Source organism: Callorhinus ursinus, unplaced genomic scaffold, assembly GCF_003265705.2.
Source record: "Callorhinus ursinus isolate GAN/ISIS: 27379988/994484 unplaced genomic scaffold, GSC_fseal_2.0 scaffold15, whole genome shotgun sequence".
NCBI classification, from domain to species: domain Eukaryota; kingdom Metazoa; phylum Chordata; class Mammalia; order Carnivora; family Otariidae; genus Callorhinus; species Callorhinus ursinus.
In genome coordinates, this window is record NW_027397077.1 from 45,288,221 (window position 1) to 45,313,661 (window position 25,441).

Consider the following 25,441-nt stretch of genomic DNA (forward strand, 5'->3'; position numbering starts at 1 on the left):
ACACACACACACACACACACACACACACACACACACACACACACACAGGAATATTATGCAGCCATCAAAAAATGAAATCTTGCCATTTGCAACAACCTGGATGGAACTAGAGGGTATTATGCTAAGCGAAATAAGTCAATCAGAGAAAGACAATTATCATATGATCTCATTGCTATGTGGAATTTAAGAAACAAGGCAGAGGATCACAGGGGAAGAGAGGTAAAAATGAAACAAGATGAAACCAGGGAGGGAGAAAAACCGTAAGAGACTCTTAATCTCAGGAAACAAACTGAAGGTTGATGGAGGGGAGGGGAGGTAGGGGATGGCGTAATGGGGTGATGGACATTGGGGAGGGTATGTGTTGTAATGAACACTGGGTATTATATAAGACTGCTGAATCACAGGGTCTCCTGGGTGGCTCAGTCGTTAAGCGTCTACCTTCGGCTCAGGTCATGATCCCAGGGTCCTGGGATCGAGCCCCGCATCGGGCTCCCTGCTTGGCGGGGAGCCTTCTTCTCCCTCTCCCACTCCCCCTGCTTGTGTTCCCTCTCTCGCTGTGTCTGTCTCTATCAAATAAATAAATAAAATCTTAAAAAAAAAAGACTGCTGAATCACAGACCTGTATGCCTGAAACAAATAATACATTATATGTTAATTAATTGAATTTAAATTAAAAAAATAAAAAATAAAAGGAATTTGAGATGAAAAATAACTAAAATGGAATTGATCAAAACTAAAAAAATTTTTTTGGAAATGAATTATTATCATTTTTATGACTTTTGGGAAACATTTTATGGCTTTTTGTTTCTCCAGATTTAAGGAAACCTTTTTCTCTTTTCTCTTAAGTTATCAACAATTTGGTAAGATATACCTTTGCATAACAATTTCTCTCCCTACCTGATCCCTCTAGAATTTGGTAATTCCTAGTGAGTGAATATTCTTATTTTCATGGCAATAGAATTATTTGCATAAGGTCAATAAGAATCTGTTCTTGTAACAGGACACAATTGAAACATAGGTTATATTACCAAGGCTTTGACTGCAATGTCGCATTTGAGAGAGATGTATATAGACTCAGATATAACCAGAGAGCTCTTTAAAAACTTTTTTTTTTTTTAAGTGATCTCTATGCTAAACATGGGGCTTGAACTCACAACCCTGAGATCAAGAGTCAGATGCTCCTCTGACTGAGCCAGCCAGGTGCCCCCATGACCAGACAGCTTTAAGGAACTAATACTGACTTTATGGAGCCAATAAAGCCCCATGGAAAAATTGGCCTGGTACCTTGCTTACAGGGTTCCCAGGAGCCTTACCAGGTGAATAAGGAAGGTCACATCCTGGCAGGTGCAGGACCTTAGGATATTTTGAAGACCTCAAAAAAAGAGGAATTCACCCAAATCTGTAGGTATTGCAGGCACAATCTGATGCTAGTCCTTAGTATGGCTTGTTAACCTCGAGAAGCTTTTAAAAGTTCAATCTGAGGGGCGCCTGGGTGGCTCAGTCAGTCGGGTGTCTGCCTTCAGCTCAGGTCATGATCCCAGGTCATGTCTCCCTGCTGAGCAGGGAGACTGATTCTCCCCCTCCCTCTGCCATTCCCCCCACTTGTGTTCGTTGGCTCTCTCTCTGTGTCAAATAAATAAATAAAATCTTTAAAAAAATAAATAAAAGTTCAATCTGAGATTCCTTATGAAAAGTTCCAGCAAAGTAGATTTAAAAGAGCCTATATGGTCAATCACTATTCTTGCTGCACTTATGTAAATGATCAGGCCAAGTTGATTAAAACTAGACTTTGTTTGCAGATGCTTTAGTCTTGCTGTGGTTATCTTTGATAAAAATGGGGGTGATTGTAGAGAGAAAAATTATGTTTCAGTAACACACTTTGTGGATATCAAATTCTAGTGCTGTTAATCGTCTTTGAGATTTTGTTTTCTACCTGTAAACTGGACTAGATCCTGAATTTTTCTTTTCTTTTTTTAAATATTTTATTTATTTATTTGACAGAGAGAGACACAAGGAGAGAGGGAACACAAACAGGGAGAGTGGGAGAGGGAGAAGCAGGCTTCCCGTGGAGCAGGAAGCCCGATGCGGGGCTTGATCCCAGAATCCTGGGATCGTGACCTGAGCCGAAAGCAGACACTTAACAACTGAGCCACCCAGGCGCCCCCAAAGAAATAGTCCGTTTCATCTAGGTTGTCAAACTTATTAGCATAAACTTGTTCATAATATTTCTTTATACTCCTTTTTTTTTAAGATTTAATTTATTTATTTGACAGAGACACAGCGATAGAGGGAACACAAACAGGGAGAGTGGGAGAGGGAGAAGCAGGCATCCTGCGGAGCAGGGAGCCAGATGCGGGACTCGATCCCAGGACCCTGAGATCATGACCTGAGCCGAAGGCAGAGGCTTAACGACTGAGCCACCCAGGCGCCCAGATCCTGAATTTTTCTAGTTTCCTCCAATATTTGGCTCAACTCTCCAAACTAATGTTTCCATTTTTCCTCCCACCCTCTGACAAGGAATCCTTGAGAACTAAAACTGCCATTTTTCTGAAGCCATGCAAGCTATAGTTGGACAACTTGATACAAACATTAGAGAAATCACCACAACAGCTCATGTATAGACCATCAGGCCTCCAATGACATTCAAACTACAAACCAGAAAAATCTGCCAGATTGCCTCTGCCTGAAGATACTTTGAGCCGACATCTAGAAATCTTCCTGTCTCGCTGCCTTCAGAACTCAGAAACAGGGATTTTTTTTTAAAGATTTTATTTATTTATTTGAGAGAGAGAGAGAGAGAGTACATGAGAGGGGGTAGGGTTAGGGGAGAAGCAGGCTCCCCGCTGAGCAGGGAGCCCGATGTGGGACTCGATCCCGAGACTCCGGGATCATGACCTGAGCCGAAGGCAGTCGCTTAACCGACTGAGCCACCCAGACGCCCAGAAACAGGGATTATAATCTGCTCCAATCCTTAATCCTTGTTTTTCTTTTGTTTCCATAGAAATGCCTCTTGTACCATAGCCCTAACTTTGGGAGCCCACCTGAATCACCACCTCCTGAAATGAGATACAACTGTTTAACTGAATTGACCTATTCTCAGTATTAAGAGACTGGTTCAATGTGAAGAGGAGCAATCTACCAACTCAATTTCAGGATTGTGAAACTTCTTGGGGAAGTTTCCAAGGTGGGACTGAGGGGAGGGGCAAACTATGTGACTCCAAAATATGCCATTTTGGCTTGTGGGTTATTTTGAGTTGAAGGTAGACTCAAGAAAAACTTTTATTTCCCCCAAATCACCTAAAAGAATTTAGATAGGCGAGCTGGCCCAGAAAGAGAGCCATAACCAGAGATCAACTTCTATTTGAAAGACCTGTCTATATGGCAGGGCAAACATCTAACTACCAAACATTTATTCTTCTTACTGTCCCGTCACCCTCCTTCCCTTTGAAGTCTCAGGCCCCTATCACATTCCTTAGTTCAGGATGGCATAAAAACCTCAACTGATGGGCTTGTCTTTGGGTCTCAAATTCTGATGGGACTTCTGTATGTATGTAATTGAATGTTTTTCTCCTGTTAATCTGTTTTTTTTTTTTAAAGATTTTATTTATTTGATAGAGAGAGAGAGATCACAAGTAGGCAGACAGGCAGGCAGAGGGAGAGGGAGAAGCAGGCTCCCCGCTGAGCACGGAGCCCAATGCGGGACTCAATCCCAGCGCCCTGGGATCACGACCTGAGCTGAAGGCAGACGCTTAACCCACTGAGCCACCCAGGTGTCCCTCCTGTTAATCTTTTATATCAATTTACCGGCCAAAGAACCTAGAAGGGTAGAATATAAATTCTTCCTCCCAACACATGCAATATTTGTTCTTTCATCCTTTTGGCTTATTTTGCTTAGTGTACTTCCCTCAAGGTTCATCAGTGTTGTAGCATGTGTTAGAATTTCCTTCCTTTTTAAGGATGAGTTATATTCTATAATATTGTATGCATACACTAAATTTTGTTTATCTATTCATTCACTGATGGACATTTGGGTCCATCATTTGGGACACCTTTTGGCTCTTGTGAATAATACTGCTATGAACATTGGTGTACAAATAAGTGTTTGAATACCTGCATTCAATTCTTCGGAAATATACCCATAAGTGGAATTGCTGAATCATATGGTAATTCGATGTTTAAATTTTGATGAAGTCCCATCATTTGTTGTCTATGCCTTTTGTTTCATATCCACAAAGTCATCATTGAATCCATTGCTAAAACCTTTTGCACTGTTTTCTCTTGAGTTTTATCGTTTTACCTCTTATATTTAAGTCTTTGATCCACAGTATGTAGATTTTATAACTTGTTAAATTAGTGATCTTCAAAAAATATAAACCCAGGGGCACCTGGGGCTCAGTCAGTTAAGCGTCTGCCTTTGGCTCAGGTCATGACCCCAGGGTCCTGGGATGGAGCCCCGCATCGGGCTCCCTGCTCAGCGGGGAGCCTGCTTCTCCCTCTCCCTCTGCCGCTCTCCTTGCTTGTGCTCTCTCACCCTCTCTCTCAAATAAATAAATAAAATCTTTCAAAAAAAAATACCCTAGCCTGTAGGGCTCTACATGATCTGGTTTACACTTTTCTGATTTCAACAAATTCTAGGACCCTGCCCACACCATGCTATTTCTCAAACATGCCAAACACATTCCCAACTCAAAGCATTTATACTTGCTATTCCTTCTTTCAGAAGCACACTGCCTTCATATCTCTGATTATTCATCCCCTTCTCAATGAGGTCTTTCCTGAGCACCTTATCTAAAGTGCCATCTTCATCTCTATCCCATTACCCTGCTTTTTTTTCTTATTAGCATTTGTCATTGCCTAACATGTTATTTGTTTTTTCCTCGTGTCCCCCAAAGAGAATATAAACTTTAGGAAGGCAAAGATCTTGGCCTCCCTCTTACTGTAACAGGATCCTCAAATTTTTACCTGAATACACAGATGCTCAGAATAAAGGCACTCAGTGGTGGCCAATGGGTGAAAAACTTCTAGGTCATATCCTTAAGAATAAGGAGCTCCTTTTCTCTCTCCCCACTTTCCACTGGCTATAATTGGATGTGGTGGCAACCAGTTTTAGACTATTTAGATGATGACAACTCCTTAGAGATGACAAAGCAATAAGACTGATGGAACCTAGGTACCTCTTGATTTCTTGAATCAAAGCTGTTAAAAGGGGCACCTGGGTTGCTAGTCGGTTGGGCATCTGCCTTCTGCTCAGGTCATGATCTCTGGGTCCTGGGATCGAGCCCCACATCGGGCTTCCTGCTCAGCAGGGAGTCTGCTTCTCTCTTTCCCTCTTTCTCCCTCTGCCCCTCCCACAGCGTGTTCTCTGTCTCTCTGCCTCTCAAATAAATAAAATAAAACTTTCAAAAAAAAAAAAGCTGTTGGAAAAGCTTGGACTTTTCCTTTTTTGAGAAAGAGCACACTTTATTTGAAAGAGAGCACTGCACATGACCAAAAGATGAAGGCAGCCCAAAGGGCATTCTACACATCATGTTCTAAAATATACAAAGGATGATAGGTAATGAGGATTAAGAGTACACTTAATATGATGAGCACTGAGTAATGTATAGAATTATTGAATCACTATATTATAGTCCTAAAACTAATATAACACTGTATGTTAATTATACTTGAATAAAAAACATTTTTAAAGATACATAGGATGTTTTGCTAAGAAAAGTCAACTGGAATATGTATTCCTTTGGGACATCTCCCCAGTCACATCTCTCTGAGGCACTGGGACACTCCTAACCAGTTCTTTGAAGGCAACTGTAGTTCACTAAAGACAGAGCCACTCAAGGGTGCCTTCTTGTTTTTCATAAAAACATTTTTAGATTTTTTTTTTGAAGTCCTCATTTGTTACTTTCATTCTACGTTCTCTCAAGGTCATCAGACTAGCTTCTGTACAGGTTGCCTTGATGTCAACACCACGGAGGTCATCTTTAGCCATGATCAAATCATTTGGGTTACAGCAGCAGCAGCCAGCATCATCTTGCTTGCATGAATCAGACTTCTTTGTCCTTTCACTGGGCAGGGGGACCTTACTCTCCCTGTCCATGTGGCCTGATCTGATAAGTGCTGGATCCAAACTTCTTACTTGGTTTGTGGCCATGCTAACTTGCACATCTTCCCTTGAATTAAATCCATTCAACTGCTTCCACAGTTCTAATATTGTTTGCTGAGTTTCTCTCTCACCACCAAGATTTGAGTAATATTTTTTGTCCCAATAGCATCAATTTCATCAGTAAAAATGATGAATGATAGATGTTCTTCAGCAACTTGAAACAATTCCTGTACAAGTTTGGGCCAATCACCTAGGTACTTCTAAATAATTCAGAGCCAGCTATTCTCAAGAAAGTGGCTGAGGTTTGGTTTGCTATTGCTTTGGCTAGTAAGGTTTTACCTGTGCCAAGTGGGCCATAAAGAATGATTCCTTTGGGGGCTTCATACCCATTTTTCCCCATAATATTCAGAATGAGCAAGAAGAAACCCACAGTTTCCTTAATTCCCTGATTTGGATGTCCGATCCCCCAATTACAGCATAGATCTCCTGGAGGGACTTTTCAACTTCATCGCTGTGACCAGGGGATCCATGTCACTCCTATCACAGCACGCAACTTGTGGGTGAGCAGGAATGAGCAGCCGGGTTCCAGCAGATTTTTGTCTACAAATGAAAAGAATGCTGATGTGATGTTCTGAGCCCACAGATGTAGACACAATGGCATGTCTTTGATCATCAATGACCTCTTCCAAGGTTCCTACCAACATTGGGTAGTAACTGGCTACCCTCCAGATCATTCACCTTTGATCTTTTCTCCCCTTGCTTTTCTCCTACAGGCTTCATCTATTCCTGATTTCTAATGAATTCTTCCTCTTCTAACTTCAGTAATTTTAACTGGCACCGAATGAGAGGGTCACCAGTGGCAGTTTGCTGGCAGTATCTGATCCCTTTGTTTCCTTCTTTTCCCCACTCTAGTTGGTACACAAGGCTCATATTTCTTTTTCTTGTCCTCGTCATCCTTCTTGCTACCTCCAGGACCATGACCACCACTACTCTGATTTTGACCCATCTTGCTTTGGCCACTGGAGTCAAGAGTGGACTTTCATGGGCGCCTGGGTGGCTCAGTTGGTTAAGCGACTGCCTTCGGCTCAGGTCATGATCCTGGAGTCCCAGGATCCAGCCCCACATCGGGCTCCCTGCTCAGCGGGGAGTCTGCTTCTCCCTCTGACCCTCTCCCCTCTCATGCTCTCTCTCTATCTCATTCTCTCTCTCAAATAAATATATAAAATCTTTAAAAAAAAAGATTGGACTTTCATGTGGAGACACATTTTCATCTTTTTTTAAAGATTTTATTTATTTATTTGAGAGAGAGAGAGAGTGAGAGAGAGAGAGAGCAAGAGAGCACACACAAGCCGGGGGAGTGGCAGGCAGAGGGAGAGGGAGAAGCAGGCTCTCTGCATGTGTAGGGCTCGATCCCAGGACCCTGGGATCGTGACCTGAGCCAAAGGCAGACACATAATTGAATGAGCCACCCAGGTGCCCTAACACATTTTCATCTTAATAAAGTAACTATTATTTTGCATCTCTGTCATAGTAGCCGTATTTATTTCTTAACTCTGAGCTTTCTAACCATTGTGTCTCAGCCAAAAGAAAGGAGGAATATCAACCAACAGAGCCTACCGTAGTGACCAAAAAGTTTCCTCTTGTATTAATCTCAGTGTATTCTTAGTCTTAGAATGGGGAATAGAAAGAAAACAAACAAACAAACCCAAACATCATTCTTGCTGCTGCATATATATATATATATGTATATACATACACGCATATTATCTCAATATTTATAAAAATACATATACCCATGCATACAAAAAAACACTAGAAGAAAATACTTCAAAATGTTAAGCAGAGGGGCGCCTGAGTGGTTCATTTGGTTAGGCATCTGCCTTCAGCTCAGGTCATGATCCCTAGGTCCTGGGATCTCTCCCGCTCCCTCTGCTGCTCCCTCTGCCGCTCTCCCTGCTTGTGCTCTCTCACTCTCTCACTCTTATGCGCTCTAAATAAATAAAATCTTTAAAAAAATGTTAAGGGTGAAGATTCAATTGCAAGAGTTCAGGGAAGAAAACTAAGTACTGTGAAAGAGAAAAAATGCTGAAAATGACCAGAAGCTTTTTGGATTGGGAAATGGAAAGAATAATGATGCAATTTTCATGAAAGTCACTAAATCTGTCATTCTTATTACATTATAGTAACATAAATACCTTAATAAATCCACCCTGGGTTCAGATAAAATTTTTCTTTGAAAGCATTGGAGAGAGACTGTGCTTGTTCCGTGCTTCCTGAAACATGCACCATGAAACAGTATTCCTTAGACATGACCATTGCAAAAAGAGTTTTTTCTGTGGATGCATACAGTATCTCTCCCTGGAATTTTTTTTTTTTTATTCATGAGAGACAGAGGCAGAGAGAGAGAGGGAGAGAGAGAGAAGCAGAGGGAGAAGTAGGCTCCCAAGGAGCAGGGAGCCCGATGCGGGACTCGATCCCAGGACCCTGGGATCATGACCTAAGCTGAAGGCAGACGCTTAACCATCTGAGCCACCCAAGTGCACCTCTCCCTGGAACTTTAAAGGCTCTGAGAAATCCTGCAGTTAGGAAACATGATTCATGTTGCTCAATGAAGCTCTACTGTGACAGACATTACTATTCACATCTATATTCTCCTCTTTGTTCTTACAACCCTGGTTTGTTCAGAGCAACAACATGCCGAGCTAAAGAACCACGTTTTTCAGCATTCCCTGTAGCTAGAGATGGCCGGGTGACATGGTTCTAGGCAATGAGGTGGAAATGGCAGTTGCTGAGTGAAGCTTCCTGAATAGTTCATAAAAGAAAGACCAACTGAGCTGGCAAGTATGGTTGCCATTTTCTCTTCCTGTTCACCTTGGCCGAAACATGGATGTGACAGAGGAGCCAAACCTCTGAAGATGAAAGACACAGGGTACGAATAACTGACCAGAAGTATAAAAGTAGCTTCAGCCTCTGATGCTATCATGGGTTGACTGACCTTCTCAGAACTTCTCAATCCAGGAGAAAAAGGAAATCTCTGTTTGGCTAAGGTACTATGGGTTTCCTGTCAAAACACAGAAGGAGTCTGGGTCCTTGTTGGCACCATGGGGTAGCTGCATTTGCTTAAATCTAAACTTCTTGTACAAAAGAGAAAAAGCAAGCCGTCATTTGTTTGGTACTTGTACCAGAGACAAATGGCAATGTGCACTGTGCTTGGGTTCTGGATAAGGAAGAAGGAGAGAACAGTCCATGCTTTGGAAATGCTGAGTCTGAGATACTTGTGGGATAGCCACATGTGGAGAACCAGGAGAGTGTGGGATGTGTAGGTCACGAGCTTGGACAAAAGATCCGGGCTAGGAAAAAACAGGTCATAAGAGTTCAGGGTAGATACTTTAAAGTCCCTTACTGCTTATCATGGATTGGGCACAAACACATTCTGTGCATCCCTGAGGAACAGAGTAAGGGATCAGATTTGGCTCCAAATGAATGAATACTTTCCCATAGCCAGACCTCTCTAAAAATGGAACAGGTCCTCTGAGTTAGAGAGCATCCTGCTCCTTGAGCAATGCAGGCAGAAACTGGGTACTCAAGTGGTGGGCAAGATGTCCAGAGCACTGGGAAATTAGATTTGATGACTGTTAAATATTTTTCAAACCGGGGCGCCTGGGTGGCTCAGTCGTTAAGCGTCTGCCTTCAGCTCGGGTCATGATCTCAGGGTCCTGGGAATCAAGCCCCACATCGGGCTCCCTGCTCGGCATAAGGCCTGCTTCTCCCTCTTCCACTCCCCCTGCTTGTGTTCCCTCTCTCGCTGTGTCTCTCTCTCTGTCAAATAAATAATCTTTTAAAAATATCTTTTTTTAAGATTAAAATCTTTTAAAAAATATCTTTTTTTTAAAGATTTTATTTATTCATTTGACAGAGAGAGACACAGCAAGAGAGGGAACACAAGCAGGGGGAATGGGAGAGGGAGAAGCAGTCCCCCCGCGGAGCAGGGAGCCCGATGTGGGCCTCGATCCCAGGACCCTGGGATCGTGACCTGAGCCAACGGCAGACACTCAACCAGCTGAGCCACCCAGGCGCCCCTTAAAAAAAAATATCTTTCAAACCTTGAGCAGCTAATATTCTAAGCATCTAATTTGGTTCTGAAGTGTGACGTTGTCAACCTTATGAAAAGGATTCAACCAACTATGAGCCCACTATCCTTCACTGCTGTTGTACCCATCCTTGCTCTAAACTGTACACTTAAAAACAGTTAAGATAGGAAATTTCATGTGCACTTTCCCACAATTAAAAATTCTCAAATAATTAAGCATATGCAATAGGCACTTCATAACAAACACTAGAGTATGAGGAATGAGCCTCAGAAATCGTGGCTGGTGCCTCTTAGAGGCATTGTAAATACTCTGAAGAGGTGACTGTGAGCTGGGACAGCACAGGTGGCTGTTGGCAAAGAGGCATCTTTGCAAACGGCCCGCAGATCATATCTGCTTGGGGTGGAGACCTTGCAATTTTTCCAATGGAGGCAGGAAGCCTGAGGCACCGAAGCCAGTGGATCTGCCATCCCTCCAACTTCTCCTTGTAGCTTCCTGTGGTAACTGTCACCCTGTGGCTGCCTGCTCCTGTCTCTTGACCAGAGAAGTTCTCTTGCCTCTCAGTGCAGTATTAGTTCCTTACCTCTGATGTTGAAATACTACAGAATTAGAGACCACTAATTGAGTGCCTACTATGCCTTGCATAAAGTCCTTTACATATTGTTATTCTATTATTTTCTATTCTATTTCTATTCTATTATTCTATTATATTCTATTATTTTCACAGGGACTCTATGAAAAAGGTTAAGTCACTTACTCAAACATGCACAATAAGGAGCTAAATTCTTTCCATCATACCATGTGGACTCTATAATGATAATAATAAAATCCCTATAGCAACTGGGATATTTTTAAAGCCCCCATAAGGTCTCAGAGGCAAAAATGCACTGTAAGCAACTTGGGGTTGCCACGAAATAGTAATTGCTAATATTTATTGAGCATTTAGCACAGATTAGGTACTTGGTGAAACACCGATTACATTACCATATTTAATATAGCCAATAACCCTGAGTAGTATGTGTAAAGGTACCCACATGTCCAGTGCTTGGCACATTGGCAAAAGCTCAGGAATGGTCAAGTATTTCAGGACAGAGGATTGATCCTTCTTTCACATTGAAATATGTGATTCCCAAGATCAATGCCAATTCTGGAACTGCTACTACTTTATTTTTTGAGTATTGGAAACACATTTCTGGATGATTTTAAGGAAGAACTTGGTTTGAATGCTAGTTCAATGCTGCCATTGTTTCCATGATAACCCTAAAAACAGGAAGATATACCAGAAGATGTCACTAAGAATATGTGTTTATAGTAGAAAGGCATGCATGCATGCATTCATTCATTCAACAAATAGGTCTTGAGTGTTTTCTGTTTGCCAGGCCACACCTCCTGTTCCCCCTCCTCCCCTCAAAAAACAGACAAAAACAAAAACCCTTCAAAACAACAATACAAAACCCCAAATCAAAAAAGCAACACCCCTCCCCCCCCATATAACTAGCTTTCAAGAGGGCTCAGGTAGTCACATGGGTATAGAACAGAGCTGTTGCAACAAGTACTGTAATATTGACCTTGAAAATCTTATCCTTGCACATTGAATACCATGGATCTTTATTAAATTCACAGTTACAGCTGAAAAATGCCACTTTTTTTGCTATCGTCTTTTAATATGATGACCTTATAAAGGAACTTCGTGTGATTAAGTCATATATTTAAATAATTATAAAACTTATCTTTCTTCCTATTCCTGTTCCTCACCTTGTCATAGCTATTGCTTTTGTTAGACCAGGCAATTACTGTTACTAGTTTCTCTGGAGATATTTTATGCCTAGGCAAGTGTCAGGGCAGAAAAATTTTCCTTCCATCCTCCTAGGTTGTCTAATAATTAAATTGACATAAAACACATTAATAGGGAAAAAGGAGAAGCCCCATAAAAAGGTGAAACCAAAGACACTCAGGCAGTTGAGGCTTATATGCCATTTCTGAGCTAAGGAATGGGATAAGGGCTTGGGACTTCAAACGGGAGAAGGCAATTCACAGGAAGTTAAAAGCAGATGTTTGCCCCGCCATGCAGGTAAGTCCTTGAGATAAAAAGCTAACCCTGTTAATAGCTCTCTTTCCGGGCCAAGTCCCCCTATTTAAATTCTTTCAGGAAGTTAAGGGAGAGGTAAAAATTTTCCTGAGAATGCTAGGTCTGGATTGACTTCAGCTCAAAATAATCCACATGTCAAAGTGGCAGGCACATTTTGGGGTGGCATATTCCGCTCCCCCTCACAAGCTCTTTTGTATCTTTACCCACGTAGGTCTTTTTTGTTTTGTTTTTCAAGATTTTATTTTATTTATTGTTTAAATATTTTATTTATTTACTTGACAAGAGAGAGAGCAAGAGTAGGAATACAAGCAGGGGGAGTGGGAGAGGGAGAAGCAGGCTTCCCTCTGAGCAGGGAGTCCGATGCGGGGCTCGATCCCAGAACCCTGGGATCACCACCCGAGCCAAAGGCAGACGCTTAATGACTGAGCCACCCAGGTGCCCCTCAAGATTTTATTTTTTAAAGATATTGTTTATTTAATTATTTGACAGAGAGGTAAGAGCACAAGTAGGCAGAGCGGCAGGCAGAGGGAAAGGGAGAAGCAGGCTCTCTGCTGAGCAGGGAGCCCGATGCGGGGCTCGATCCCAGGACCCTGGGATCATGACCTGAGCCGAAGGCAGCCTCTTAACTGACTGAGCCACCCAGGCGCCCCAGATTTTATTTTTAAGTAATCTCTACAGCCAACGTGGGGCTTGAACTCAAAACCCTGAGATCAAGTCTCACACTCCACCCACTGAGGCAGCCAGGAGCCCCAGGACCACCCATATGGGTCTCAAAACAAAACAAAACACAATGTTATAACCATAGACATTTTTCTGTGCTTCGCTTTTTCTCACGTAATATATCTTGAAATTTGTAAACTGCTGCTTTGCTCTTTCTAGCAATGGCAAATTATTCCTTTGGGGAAAAATGGGCTCTAATTTAATTTCACCTGGTTACTCTCTGGTTTCATGGCTTAAGAGAGGAAAAAGCTGTCTTTTTGTCTACATGAGTCATTTTGAGGTTACTAGGAATCCCCGTTCTGCCCACCTTTCCCTGCTGTTGGCAGGGAAAAGTTCCTTACGATATAGAACGAGGTATCATTAAGTTCAAACAGCCCCAGGAATAGCCTGGGCGAGGACGCGCCGAAAAGGACCCTTCCTCCACCCACTCCACCCGCGCACAAAGACCGAGCGTGCAAGGCCCATCCCACCTGCGGCGGGGGCGGGGCCGGACCCCCACCCCGACGCACGTATGCACGCTCCCATTTTTCCGGCTGTCTCCGCGTTCACAGTGGGAGCCGCCATCTTGAGCTTTGGGTCACCTACCCCGTCAAGACAGACACCTGCAAACTCCGCGGCAGCCATCTTTTACGAGAAGCCTGCGTTGCGTTCCCTGCGCTCAGATCATCGCGTTTCTCAAAACGGGAAAAACTCTGTGTTCCGTACAACCCACAAAGGAAGCAGCCATCTTGTACGGCAAACCCCTCCATTTCCGGACTGGCTCGCTGACGTGACAGGGGAGGCATGAGCCAACATAGGCGACTCTCGCGCCCCCTGGTGCTGGTGCCCTAGCAGTGACTCCAGCTTTAACCTGCTGGGGATTCTGCTTCCGGGTCTGCTTGGGCGGGGCCTTGACGTCGCCTGGCCCCAACGCGAACGCCGAGCTGGGGCAACGCTGGCGTGGAATCTGAGACTGCGCGTTGAGCGATCGGGGGGCGTGGCGTGGCGTGGCGTGACGTGACGGCGTGGCGTGACGTGACGTGGCGTGGTGTGCGGAATTTGGGAAGGAAATGCTCCCGTTTGTTTAGGGTCCCCCTGTGTTGTGTTAATTCACCACGACCGTGTGAGAAATGTACCATTTCCAGATGAAGAAACGCTCGTCACCCTTGCTCACTCTGCGAGGCCCTGATAGAGCCAGGATTAGGCAGTCCCCTCACCGTTCTGCAAAATGGGGTAACTAACCTGTGGGATCGTTGTGAAGATTGAGTATCGAGATTCAGTGGTTTTTAATTTATATCAAGTTCCTCTCCGTTGGCAGCAGTAATAACATAGTGTCAACAAGCACTTGCCAGGCAGACTTTTATCTTCACTTACACTACAACTCTGTGAGGTAGGTAGTATCAGCATTACCATTTTTTTTTTAAAGGTTTTATTTATTTGACAGAGACACAGTGAGAGCGGGAACGTAAGCAGGGGGAGGGGGAGAGGGAGAAGCCGACTTCCCACGGAGCAGGGACCCTGGGTTCATGACCTGAGCCGAAGGCAGAGGCTTAACGACTGAGCCACCCGGGCGCCCCCAGCATTACCATTTTGCAAATGAAGACAGGAGAGCAAAAATAATTGGACGGAGTTCGAGAATTAGCTAGTAGCAATGCCCAGGTATATTGGGGTGGGATTGGTCTTAACTGCTATACGTACCCTCTGGTAACAGGACCTTGTTGGAGTATGTGCTAAAAAGGCAATATTGAAATGGACACATTATCCTTGTTCTTGTAACCTTGTGACAGAGGAGTGGGGCTTCTAAGGACAGGCTTATCTGAGAGGGGAGAGAAGAGGGTGGGAGGTAGAGAAGGACTGACCAGAGGGAATGGGCAAGAGAGGATAGAACATTTTTGTCTTGTGTGCACCAGAAGTGAAAAAAATGGCTTCCAGCTTGTGGAATGGGAAGTCAGGATGATGATAATAATTGCTATGACTCATTTAGTAGTTACCATGTCTACTCTTAGAAGGTGTTAATCCAGCCCTAGGAGGCTGAAGTTGGAAAAGCAGGTCCCTCATCCTTGGCCATGTTTAATTACCTATAACACTGAGGTAATAGGAATCCCTGTCCCAGCCACCTAGCCAGATTGAGTTTTGGTGTCCCACACTGTCATTTGGTGTGGTTTTTAATGGGACCCTGTGTTGGCAAGGCTGGGGAAAGTGGGCACTGTGATACCTACTGGTGGAGGGAATGTACATTTTTACAGCCTCCTTAGAAGCCAAGCTGGGAATGTCTTAACATAGATATAATTCTTTCCATGACTCATTTGATCAACCACTTAAAGGCTTAGGAAATTATTTTATAGGTGTGTTCCAAATGTGCACAGACACAGATAACAAACCAGCATTGTCTGAATAGTGAAAACCTGGAAACAACCTAATTGTTCATCAACAGGGGACTGGTTTGGTTTAAAAAATATAACACATTGGGGAGCCTGGGTGGCTCAGTTGATTAAGCATCTGTCTTTGGCTCAGGTGGTGAGCTCAGGATCCTGGAATTGACCCCACATTGGGCTCCCACATCGGATTCTGCTTCTTCCTCTTCCTCTGCCCCTCCCTGTGCTCATGCACACACTCTCTCTCAAATGAATAAATAAAATCTTTAAAAAAAAATGACATCTCTATGTGACAGTACTAACAGCTCTTTTTTTTTTTTTTAAATTTTAGAGAGACAAGGAGAGACACAGAGAGAGAGTGCACAAGCTGGAGAGGGGCAGAGGGAGAGAGAGGGAGGGAATGTCGAGCAGACTCTCCGCTGAGCACTGGAGCCTGACACAGGGCTCAGTCCCATGACCCTGAGGTCATGACCTGAGCTGAAATCAAGAGTCCGATGCTTAACCGACTGAGCTACCCAGGCGCCCCTATGCAGCTCTTAAAAAGAACAAAGCAATGCTGTTATGGAATGAGCTCCAAGGTTATATCGATCACATATAATTATGATGCATGTGGATGCAAATAATAGAATACTCTTCTATTGCAGCTTCAACAGACCAGTGTTAATCTAGTGTGTATAATAAGTAGTCCATGCATAGATCTGAAGTTTGTATGGGTATGGTGTGCCCTCAGGGATGCAGACTTTTTTTTTTAATGCAAAAACTTTTTCTTACCGTGAATTGTATATTAAAAAGTGCATAAAACATAAATGTCCAATTTAGTGAATTATTGTAACACAAATGTCTATGTAACCACTACCTAATTTAAGAAAGAGAATGTTGCCAGCATCACAGAAACTCCCCCTTGTGCTGGAAGACCCCACGTAGGTGTGCATCACAATCACAGCATACACAGCAAGATCCATGGCAGGAACACCACTCAAGCAAGCACTGAGCTGGCTCTCCCCGGCCAGTTGCACATAGCCATGGGGTTGTGGCCCGACCAGTCAGAGATGTGAAAAGTCAAGGAATAGGGGGCACCTGGGTGGCTCAGTTGGTTCAGCGTCTGACTTCAGCTCAGGTCGTGATCTCAGGGTCCTGGGATCGAGCCCTGCCTCAGATTCCCTGCTCAGGTGGGAGCCTGCTTCTCCCTTTCCTCCCCACTCATGCTCTCTCTCACTATCTCCGTTGCTATCTCTGTGTCTCTCAAATAAATAAATTCAGTCTTTATAAAAGAAAGTCAAGGAACAGAACAGAGGAATAAAGTACTTTCCCCCAGTGCTGGTGCCCTCAACACTGGGCCTAACCCTGGTGCACCCGGTGCGGACACCTCGTCTGTGCCAGGGAAGACAAAGTAGGTAGATGGGAACCAGGACTGTGATGTTTCTGAGAACCAGCTGAGGGGTCTTGGAGGAAGGCTGTGGGCTGAGGGCTGAATATTTCTCCCTCTCTGTCTGTGTATGGTCCACCTTGCTGCTCTGGTCCACCTGCTTGTGGTAGTGGCAGAACTCTAACCTGGACAGGGCCAGGAAATAGGGTGGTCAGGAGGATGACCACCTAGACCATGAAGAAGTAGCTGAAGGCACTGTCTGACGCAGCTGTGCTGTGAAGACGCACTGGCCATGGGCAGGAAGGAGACAATCATCAGGCCCTGGTTGCTTATAAGAAACATGTAATTGGCAGTCAGGATACCAACCAAGGAGAATGGACTGCTCTGCAAAGTGGCACTGAATGAGTTGGAGGGCATGACCTTGATGGTGGCGATGATGAAGAATGGCATGGTCTCCAGGTGCCCCATCACCAGGATGGCCACTTGGCTGCCCAGGATCCACACAGACTGAAGGATCTTCCTGAGAAGGAAGGAGAAATTAAAGTAGTAAAGGACAATAGGGGCATCATGGTGTATTGGGTCAGGACATTGTTGATGAGAGCTAAGGAAACTTCTCTCTAGAGGGGCCAACCATGGAGTAGATGAGGAATGAACATAGCTACTAAGCTAAACAAGGCCAGCGACATGCTGAGGGTTATGCCCAGGTGGTTTGGGAAGCAGACAGAGGTGGTTTTGGAGACATTCCAGAGAAGCATAGTCCATAGGCCCAATATGAAGAAGCCAGCCCAAGAAGCCTTGTTCCTTACCTGGGGCTGGTGATGGGTTGTCATGGCGATGGTGTTCTTGTACCACCCAGCCAGCAGCTCTCTCAGTCAGGAACTTGACTGAGGTTGGGCAGGCTCTGGGAGGCAGTTCTGGCTCTGTCTCAGGAGTCTGGAAGCCTGGCTTCTCTTGCGGGGGTCCTACTTGTCAGGGTCTTCATAAGAAGGAGGAGAACTAGATCTCTATGATATTCAGCATAGCACCTATTTCCTAAGTAAGACATTTGTAAATAAACAGTGACTTTAGGAATCTTAGATAACATTCCCTGCTCTATCTCCTTCAAACCATCAATCAGACCACCTCCAATTCCATTAGGATAGCTTCCTGTTTCTGGAAAGTGGATGCATTCCAGGTCTTCAGGAGACCTCTCTTTAAAGTACAAAAATACCTTTATATCTGTTATCAGTTTCCACATTGGTTATTAGTTAGCACCCCAGCAGGGATGTATTTACCACTTAGTTAAGAGCAAGTCACAATTTTCTTCTTCATCATCACGTCCTCCTCCTCCTCCTCCTCTTGGGTGAGAATCCAGTACCTAGAGGAGGTGCTGTTTCTGTCCTTGGGAAACACACAAGATTTGTCCACCCAGGTGTGCAAACGCACAAAAGTTATTGTTTTGTGGAAGAAATGATATAAGGAAGGCTTTTTTCTTATTTTTCTAGGACTAACACATTAAAAATCTACAATATTGTCTTTTTTTTTTTTTTTTTTTAAGTATACTCCACAGCCAGCATGGAGCCCAGTGCAGGGCTTGAACTCACAACCCCAAGATCAAGACCTGAGCTGAAATCAAAGAGTTGAATGCCCCCACAATATCATCCCTACAATATTGTCCTTAAACTTCTGAATAACATTCATGCAGGACAACATAAACCAAAACAAAGAGAACATCAGACGTTTGCACTTTAATCCACCTAATATGTACAATTACTGCTTTATGCAGTTGTCTTTTAAATCAGAGGAAAAAAAGAGCTACGAACAAAAAGGACATTTATGTTGTCTTTTATATTTACCCAAGTGGTTACTTTTATTGGTGTTCTTAGTTTTTTCATCTGGAATCAAAGTACTAGTGTCATTTCATTTTAGCCCAAAAGATTCCCTTTAGCATTTCTTGTAGTATAGGTCTGCTAGTGACAAACTCTCGTAGTTTTTGTTTATCTAGAAAAGTCTTGATTTCTCTTTCATTTTTATTCTATTATTTCATTCATTGATTTTTGGATATTAAACCAAACTTTCATTCTTGGGAAATAGCCCATTTGATCATGGTGTATAATTCTTTTTATATGTTGCTTGCTTTTGTTTGCTGATATGTTGCTGAGAACATTTGCGTCCATATTCATAAAATATATTGGTCTGTAGTTTTCTTCTCTTGTGATGTCTTTTGTCTAGTTTTGTTGTTAGGGTAACACTGGCCTCATAAAATGCGTTGGGATGTGTTCCTTCCTCTTCTGTTTTTGAGAAGAGTTACTGAAAAATCGGTATTAATTCTGCTTTAGTGTTTGGTAGAATTCACCAGTGAAGCCATCTCCCCGGGGCTTTTCGTTATGGGAGAGAAGCCCTGTGTTCTTGGCTGCAGTGGCCTGGTGTGGAGTCTCTGCCTTGCCGAGCTAGGATGGTGGTGGGAGGTAGCAGTCTTGGTTTGAATACCTCAGACTCTTGCTTTCCTTACTGAGTTTTCATAGATTTTGTTGAATAGGTGTTTTTTCATTTGTTCTTTGCCTTCATGGCCATTTCAGAGGCTTTAAATGGTTGTGTTTTTATAGTCTTCACCAGTTTTACCATGGAGGTCAGTAGAGCTCCTCACATCATGCTGGAAGTGAGTCCTGCACCCATGGTTTTCTTTTTTTTTAATATTTTAAAAAAGATTTTATTTATTTATTTGACAGAGAAAGACACAGCGAGAGAGAGAACAGAAGCAGGGGGAGTGGGAGAGGGAGAAGCAGGCTTCCCACGGAGCAGGGAGCCCGATGTGGGGCTTGAACCCAGGATCCTGGGATCATGACCTGAGCTGAAGGCAGACGCTTAACGACTGAGTCACCCAGGCGCCCCCATGGTTTTCATTTTTTTAAAGATTTTATTTATTTATTTATTTGAGAGAGCGAGAATGAGAGAGAGAGAGCACATGAGAGGGGGGAGGGTCAGGGAGAAGCAGACTCCCCGCTGAGCAGGGAGCCCGATGCGGGACTCGATCCCAGGACTCCAGAATCATGACCTGAGCTGAAGGCAGTTGCTGAACCAACTGAGCCACCCAGGCACCCCTGGTTTTCATTTTTGAAGGATATTTTGTTCATATGAATTCTTGGTTGGCAGTATTTTTATTTTTAGCCTTTTGAGGGCATCCCACTGCTTTCTGGCCTCCATTGTTTCTAATGAGAAGTCCGCTGTTCAGCTTATCACGGAGTCCTTGTACATGGTAGATCATCTCTCTCTTGCTGCTTTCAAGATTTTCTTTTTGTGTTTGCCTCTTGTCCACTTATTATGATGTGTCTAGGTGTGGATTGCTTTGAATTTATCCTGTTCTCATACTTTGCCTTAGTTCTTTCAACATATCTAAAATAACTGATTCACAGTCTTTGTCTCATAAGTCCAATGTTTTGATTTCCTTAGGTACAGTTTCTCTTTATGTCCGCCCTCCCCCAATGTGTGGACCATACTTTCCTATTTCTTTGCATACCTCATAATGTTTGTGGAAAACTGGACATTTGAAGTAATCTAATGTGGCAACTCTGGAGTTCAGATTCCTGCTTCCCCAGGACTTGTTTTTGCTGTTTGTTGTTGTTGTTGCAGTTTGTTTGTTTAGTGACTCTCATGAATGAAATCTGTGAAGTCTGTGTTCTTTGTCACGTGTGGCCAGTGAAGTCTCTGATCAGTTAGCTTAGTGGTTAGCTAATGATTAAACAGAGATTTCATTAAATGCCTGGAACCATTAAATCTCCCAACCTTTGCTGAGGGGCTCTATGTGCATGTCAGGCACACCTTCTGTGCTCATGAAGGCAGTTTGCAGCTTTACCTTATCCTTCACTTACTCTTTCCACGCAACCTCATGAGCAGCCAGAAGTGAGAGCTTAGAGTCTCCTCAGGTATATTTTTGGCATGTGTGTAGCCCTACATGTATATGTGGCCTTCTAGATCCCAAGAATCTGGGATCTAGAACTGGGATCAGTTTCAAAGCATTGATTTTGACCATTTTTTCCAGTTCTCATTGTATTTATAAAGGAGAGGGATTTTAGAGGTCCTTACTACGCCATTCCTGCTGATGTTGTTTTATTCATGTAGTATTTGCAAAAGTCTTTACTCTTGATAGATGAGCACATAGGATGGTTTCAGTTTTTGTCATTACAGACAAAGCTCTATGAACATTTTTGTGTATGTATCTAGGGCACATGTGCTCACATTTCTCAAGCATATATATCTGGAAGCGGAATTGCTAGACCATTTGGTACACATATCTTTGGTAGATGATGCCAAACTGTTTTCTTAAGTGGTTATACCAAATTATAGCAGGGAATGAGAGTTCCCCTTGATCCATATACTCACCAACAGTTGGTATTATGAGACAAATTTTTGCCAATTGATGAGTGTATAGTGGCATCTTCTTGTGGTTTTAATATGCATTTCCCTAATTATTAATGATAGTGCATGCTTTTCATCCTTATTGGCCATTTGAATAATTCTTCTGGAAGTTCCTGGTCAAATTCTTCTGCTTATTTTTCTACAGTGTTGTCTTTTTCTCATTAATTTGTATTTTGTATATATTTTGGATATGGGTCCTCTGTTATATGTGTTCCAGTGACCTCCAACTCTGTGTTTCACTTAATGATACCTTTTTTTTTTTTTAAAGATTTTATTTATTTTTTTGAGAGAGAGACAATGAGAGACAGAGAGCACAAGAGGGAAGAGGGTCAGAGGGAGAAGCAGACTCCCTGCTGAGCAGGGAGCCTGATATGGGACTCAATCCCGGGACTCCAGGATCATGACCTGAGCTGAAGGCAGTCGCTTAACCAACTGAGCCACCCAGGCGCCCAATGATACCTTTTTTTTAAAGATTTTTATTTATTTATTTGACAGAGAGAGAGCTCACAAGTAGGCAGACAGGCAGGCAGGCAGAGGGAGAGGGAGAAGCAGGCTCCCCACTGAGCAGGGAGCCCAATGCAGGGCTCAATCCCAGGACCCTGGGATCATGACCCGAGCTGAAGGCAGAAGCTTAACCGACTGAGCCACCCAGGCGCCCCTTTAATAATATCTTTTGAAAAATATTTTATTTATTTTAAGATTTTATTTTTAAGTAATCTTTATACCCAATGTGGGGCTCAAACTCACAACCCTGAGATCAGGAGTCACATGTTCTTCCAATTGAGCCAGCCAGGTTCCCTGAAAAATCTTTTATTTTTAATTTGAGTTTTAGATTTACAGAAGAATTGGGAAAAATAGGAGAGAGTGTCCCTGTCTGATCTCAGACTGTCTGCAGAGCTGCTAGTTTGCCCCTCTCACCTTCACCCAGCTTTTCCTTGTGTGAACCTCTTGCATAATTATAGAATGGGAGTGGGCATCATTTTTTGTGAATATTTCCCATGGTAAAAGGTTTAGGCTCTGTGGGTCATCCAGTTTCTGCTGCAACTACACAAACCTGCTTTGTAGTGTGAAAGTGGTCATAAAGCATATGTGAATGAATGGGTGTGACTGTGTTCCAGTAAAACTTCATTTACAGAAACAGGTGGTTGGCCTGCAGGCCATAGTTTTTAGACTCTTGCTCTATAGGAAAGGAACATTCTCTCCCCCTTCTCCTCCTCTCTTCCCCTTAGGTAGAATGTAGACATTATGAGGAGGCGGGGGCAGCCATCTTGGCTCATGAAATGGAAGCCATGTGATAAGGATGGGTGAGTAATCTTATTGAAGGAAGCTGCGTTCCTTGGTTCCATAGGATTATTACATGAGAAATAAACATTCTTCTTGTTTAATCCATTGTTGTTTGGGAATTTTCTAATAATAGTTTGTACTGCATACTACTATGCTATGCTCAGTTTGAGTGGGGTTTCTATCTCTTGCTACTAAAAGAGTTTTGACTAGTACAAATGACTACAGGAATTTGGGGTCTAAAGAAAGGAATTGTTCTGAACATTATTCTGTGGGTATGATAGGCTTAGTGTTGAACTTTCTTTTCTGTGATATCTGGATGTTCTGTCTTTCCAAAACAGGGGAATACTGAGGAGGGTTCACTGTTTTGCTAATGTGCAGAGTGGTATTTCTCAAGCTCCCTTGACTGAATGGAAACACTTTTCTATGCTTTTCTACTGAGCATCTGCAACAACCCATGCACTCTGGGAGTCTTCATGGGGAAGGATGAATTACAGCTTGGTGTTCCCCTTTCCTTTAAAGAAAGGCAAGTATACAGACCACCTACTATGGGACACAGAGGTAAGAGGGATTAATTGTGTGTGTGTGTGTGTGTGTGTGTGTGTGTGTAGATAAGATTCATGAATTGTTCTCAGATGGTTTAATTTTTATTTATTTTAAAAGATTTTATTTATTTGAGGGAGAGCACGCACTAGCAGAGGGAAGGGGCGGAGGGACAAGCAGACTCCCCACTGAGCAAGGAGCCCCATGTGGGGCCCATTCTAGGGTCCTGAGATCGTGACCTTAGCCAGAGGCAGACGCTTAACTGACTGAGCCACCCAGGTGCCCCTCTCAGATGATTTTAAATCTACTGCCAGAAGTAAGCAAAGGAACAGTGAAAGAGTGGGGCTTTTAGTTAGAAGAAATAGTATAGGTAAAGCCATCACAATTTCTTGATGTACAGGCTACAAACACAGGTGTGCAAGAAATATAAACATATTTATTTGTATATCACATCTTTATATCAAATATACTGGAAGTTTATGGGGTAGCTCACAGAGTCAATGGAGGAGCAGAAGCAGCCAACATTGAAAAGTTTGGGACTAGAGAAGAATTGAGGCCAACTCTTCAGTACTGCCAATGAAGATGAATTAGTTCAGCAGTTATCAGGTGTAGTTACTACATTAAAGATTCAAGTTTCTGGTAGAGAGAGTCTGGTCTATATTGGGTCTTGTTCCCTCTCTGATGCCAGCGGTGTCTGGTGCACTTTGTTTCCCCAAATGGAACTAATGAAAGTTCCTCAAAAAGAATTGTGGAGTTATGTGGCACGGACTGCTCATTATCTACCCACCGTCTCTCATTCTTCCTTATCAACACTATGTTCTTTGCTATGTTCAGATGGGTGGGTTGGCAATGCAACCCAAAGCTCAACAAATGCTTCTTGAGGGAGTGAATGAATGAATGAGTGAAGAGAATGTCAATGACCTCAATGTTTACAGAGCATTTTTGGGCAGTATTTTCTAAAATTAAAAAGAAAATACTGTTCACTCAGTATTGACATTTTTGGGGGACAGATGCAGTTTGTACTCCCCCTTTGTGACTATCTTTGCAAGGAGACCAAAGAAATGGAAGCAGCAGTTGCCTCCTAGGAGTGTGACTAGGTTCCTGGAGAACAGAAGATGAAGACTGACTTGCCACTGTATACTCTTTGTGGTCGTCCACCTCCAAAATGGTCCCCAGCTATTTCTGCTTCCTGGTACTCACCATGGGCCCTTCATAATCCCTTCCTACATTGTACTGGGGCTGGTCTGCCACCAATAGAATATGGCAGAAATGATGGTATGTCATTTCTGAGATTTCATTTGATGAGAGGAAAAAAACTCTAAAGGCCTGATAGATTTCCTTCTAAGTCAGCATAACTGTACATAAACTTCGTTTAAACCAAAGGTCTGATTTATGGCCCACCAAGCATACATTGTGCACCTACTTTGGAAATGAGTAGCCTAAAGGAAAACGATCTGGTCCTTAATATATTGATCAGTGCTCCTACTCCCTGCATTCCTTGATGTTAAAACTTGTGATTCTTGGGCGCCTGGGTGGCTCAGTTGGTTAAGCGACTGCCTTTGGCTCAGGTCATGATCCTGGAGTCCCTGGATCGAGTCCTGCATCAGGGTCCCTGCTCAGCAGGGAGTCTGCTTCTCCCTCTGACCCTCCCCCCTCTCATGTGCTCTCTCTCTCTCTAATAAATAAATAAAATAAAATAAAAACAAACTTGTGATTCTTGCCTATTATGCTAATCTATATGCCTATGTGCTAATCTTTTACAAGATCAAAAAATATATAACCCTGTGAAAACTGTTCATTCTCTGGGACATTTTCTTTCCTGTGAAGAGCATGTTTCCTGGGCAGCTGTCCTAACTTAGGCTCGAATAAAACTCTCTTTCTTACTTTTAAAGATTCTAAAAGGTTTGCTCATTGTGCATCAACACATTGCAGAAGACACTCTGGCTTCTGTCTTGGTTGCTGTCTCTTTCTGACACTTCATGTAGCCACATGAGTGAGCTGTCAGCCGGGCCACAGCCTCTGAAGACTTGACTGGGGCTAGAAGATCTGCTCTAAGCTCACTTAAGTGGTTGTTGGCAAGAGGAATGAGAGAGAGGGAGGGAGAAAGAGACTGTGACCAAGGAGAAGTTACCCAGGGAAAATGGAAGGTCTGAAACTCCAGGATGATTCAGGGATATCTTTGCTATAATTGTCTCTTGGTGCAAAAAAATCAAATTGGTTCATTCATTTGGAACCTGGTGGATCTCCCTAGATTTGCAACAGACTGCTGCCAAAGCAACTTCCCTGTATTGTATTTTAATAATAACTATGTTAAAATGTTTAACACTATCCATTCTGCCATTTTTGATGGGGCATTAGGAGATCAGCTTCCTAGTTCAAGACTTTGGATAAGGTACCCTCTCTGGGCCTGTATTTCATATCTGTGAAATAAGGATTAGATTGGGATCCCTAATGTTTCTTTTTGTCTATATGAATCTGGGATTTTATTCAAGAGTGTGGGGGTAG

General features: G+C 43.1%; 1 pseudogene; it reads right to left on the reverse strand.

Annotated features, from left to right (window-relative positions):
* Positions 1 to 4,511: 4,511 nt before the first annotated feature.
* Positions 4,512 to 7,106, reverse strand: LOC112834256 (26S proteasome regulatory subunit 4 pseudogene; annotated as a pseudogene).
* Positions 7,107 to 25,441: the final 18,335 nt, after the last annotated feature.